At 33.0% G+C, this 2957-nt stretch overlaps 1 protein-coding gene across 1 annotated transcript in view; it reads left to right on the forward strand.

Moving 5' to 3' along the window:
- LOC112156756 (NACHT, LRR and PYD domains-containing protein 12-like) overlaps window positions 1-2957 on the forward strand; it is a gene marked incomplete at its 5' end in the record, with an annotated part of 84657 nt that overhangs the window by 56344 nt on the left and 25356 nt on the right. The gene's annotated exons all lie outside the window — the stretch shown is intronic.

A 2957-nucleotide genomic window follows, 5' to 3' on the forward strand; every position in this document is an offset into this window, starting at 1 on the left:
GAATATGAAACTTACCAAATATAATTAATAGGTCAATTGTCAAATTTAATCCGAAAACTAGAATCAATATTGCAATTTATAAAACGTGGACAATCTTTCCAAAATCTTTTTGTGATAAAACCAGAATAGGTGGGAAACAGCTTTGAATGAACTTTATGAGAGCTGTCGTGATGTCATCACACCATGGCTGATTACAACGTTCAGATTTGACTACAAAACACATCTAAAACTAAATGGACTTGATCACATTTGTTTTTTGTTTCTACAGAGAATAATCAAAACAGTTAAACATTAAACTGTTGTCAATAAAAACAATGATTGTAAAATCCTTATTAAACATTAAAAATTCAATAGAGTAGCTGTCTTTATTTAATGAATTATTACATATTTTTGCACATATTTATGAAACATAATGAGATGTAGCATATTAATAGCTAAATAAGATGAATAAAGATCTTCAGAATGCATGCATTCATCCACCTACATAGTACATAGATGTTAAAGGTGTAACTTGTTTATATTTCTTTGTTAGACTAGTTAAATAAAAAAAATGTTTAAAAGTGATTTAAAAAAAAGTTTATTTCATTATAAGACGAAATAAACACTGATTTAAAAATTATCTTAATTTATTTCTGTTTCAACAACTAATAAACTTTAAATCTTATTCTGTTTATATAATAAAATAATTAATACCTGCTTTTCTTTTAACCTTTTATTTAGCTTTTGAATGTCTGAGAGAAGTATGTCTAACATGGGACCAAATTGTTTGTTTGCTTTTAATGGAGGAATGACTGTATTGTTTTAGCAATGTATGCAAAGTTATCTTTTAACAGAAAAACAGAACCCATACAACTAGAATTTGCGAGATTTCACTTCCATGAACAGATCTGTTTGAGGCTTCAAAGTAAAGTGCATTTGGTTTGGTTTAATTTTGATTAGGGGATCATTACTGAGGGCTGCACGGTGGCGCAGTGGTTAGCGCTCTTGCCTCACAGCGAGAAGGCCCCGGTTCGAATCCCGGCTGGGACCTTTCTGTGTGGAGTTTGCATGTTCTCCCCGTGCATGCGTGGGTTTTCACCGGGGACTCCGGCTTCCTCCCACCGTCCAAAAACATGCTTCATAGGTTAATTGGTGACTCTAAATTGCCCCTAGGTGTGAATGTGAGAGTGAATGTGTCTGTGATTGAGGCCCTGCGACAGACTGGCGACCTGTCCAGGGTGTACCCCGCCTTCGCCCTTCAGTAGCCGGGATAGGCTCCGGCACCCCCGCGACCCCGAAAGGGACAAAGCGGTCAAGAAGATGGATGGATGGATGGATCATTACTGTCTGATGCTGTAAGTTCACTCACATCAGGACATTTTCCAGTCTTTCAATGACTAAGATCTTTCTTTTTCATGTATTTGGTTTATGACATCCATTGTTTTTTTTTTACAAGATTCTTCTGCACCGTCGGCTGCAGAGCTTCAGAGCTGCTTCTTCTCAGCTGACTTTCTTTGTTTATCTGGCTCTGACGCTGTTGCCATCAAACCAGAAAGAACTCTGCAGAGACTCAGAGAGAGAGGATAGAGGCAGCAGAGGCTGCTACAGACTGGGGGCGGAGCATGGTGATAACTGCAGCTGATGAAAACGGTCACTCATGCGATTTCGGAGCTTAGGGGTAAAATTATTAACAGATCAAAAACCATTCCTTACTTAACAAGTGGCAAAATGAACATCCTGACAATATTTAGCTCTTATCCTGAATTGAAATGTATGGGGTGCCGTCTGTAAATCAGAAATGTAAAATTTTTACATCAATGTTTTCAGATATTTAGCGTGTTTTAGGAGAAAAAAAACAGGTTTTGTTTTTCAAATGCATATTCGCACCCTGTAAATTAATATATTTATAAATGTTACATTTAATAACTAAATATTTAGTTAACCAATATATAAATCTGAACTATATATTTAGCTCAAATCTAAATATATAAATCTGAACTATATATTTAGCTCAAATCTAAATATATAAATCTTGACGGAGCAAAACTTATATATTTAGTTTGAAAAAATAAATATTTAGATTAGATTTAAATATTTAATAAGCAAACTAAATATTTAATTGCAAAGCTTAAATATTTAGTTTGTAAGCTAAATATTTAGCTTAAAATTAAATATTTAGTTGGTTAAATAAATATTTAGTTATTAAATGTAACATTTATAAATATATTAATTTACAGGGTGCGAATATGCATTTGAAAAACAAAACCTGTTTTTTTCTCCTAAAACACGCTAAATATCTGAAAACATTGATGTAAAAATTTTACATTTCTGATTTACAAACGGCACCCCATAAAACATTGTTAAAGAAACGCAGACATACATACTAAAAGATTCAATAAGAATAATGGGTCAAAAATTTATCTTTTAAAGTTTTACTTTCAAGCAAGACAATGGTTACATTCAGTCTGAACACACTAAGGCTAAAACTTTCCTGAATAAAGACGTCTTAACATAAGATTTAAAACACTTAATGATTTACTTAGATTTCTTTATATATTCTTGTAATTTAGGAATACGTTAAATTTAATGTAATTAATTCTATTTAGTCTTAGATGCACTTTGTTGTCAAATCTGAGCATTGTATGTTGTTAGTGTGACAACATCAAAAGAGCCATCATTTCATTTTCCAAGTGTTGTTTTTTTTTTACTTATATTTTTAATTTATTATCTCCTAAATTGAGTTTTTTTTAAGTATTTTTTAACTATACTGTGGTCCACTTAAGGAGTTTACATATTTTTATTTAAATAAAGTTTCATCACGTGACCCGGAAGTAAACAGAACGAGGCGCTAGCAGCGTTAGCTTTTGTTCAGAGGACGGCGGTGTTTTGTTCACGTGGTTCGGTTCCGAACAATCCTCTTTAGCTAAAGTGTCGTAAATGAGTGAATGCGTGTTGAACGTAAAGACAACGTGGCTGTG

The sequence above is a fragment of the Oryzias melastigma genome, linkage group LG2 (genome assembly GCF_002922805.2).
Source record: "Oryzias melastigma strain HK-1 linkage group LG2, ASM292280v2, whole genome shotgun sequence".
Classification (NCBI taxonomy): Eukaryota; Metazoa; Chordata; class Actinopteri; order Beloniformes; family Adrianichthyidae; genus Oryzias; species Oryzias melastigma.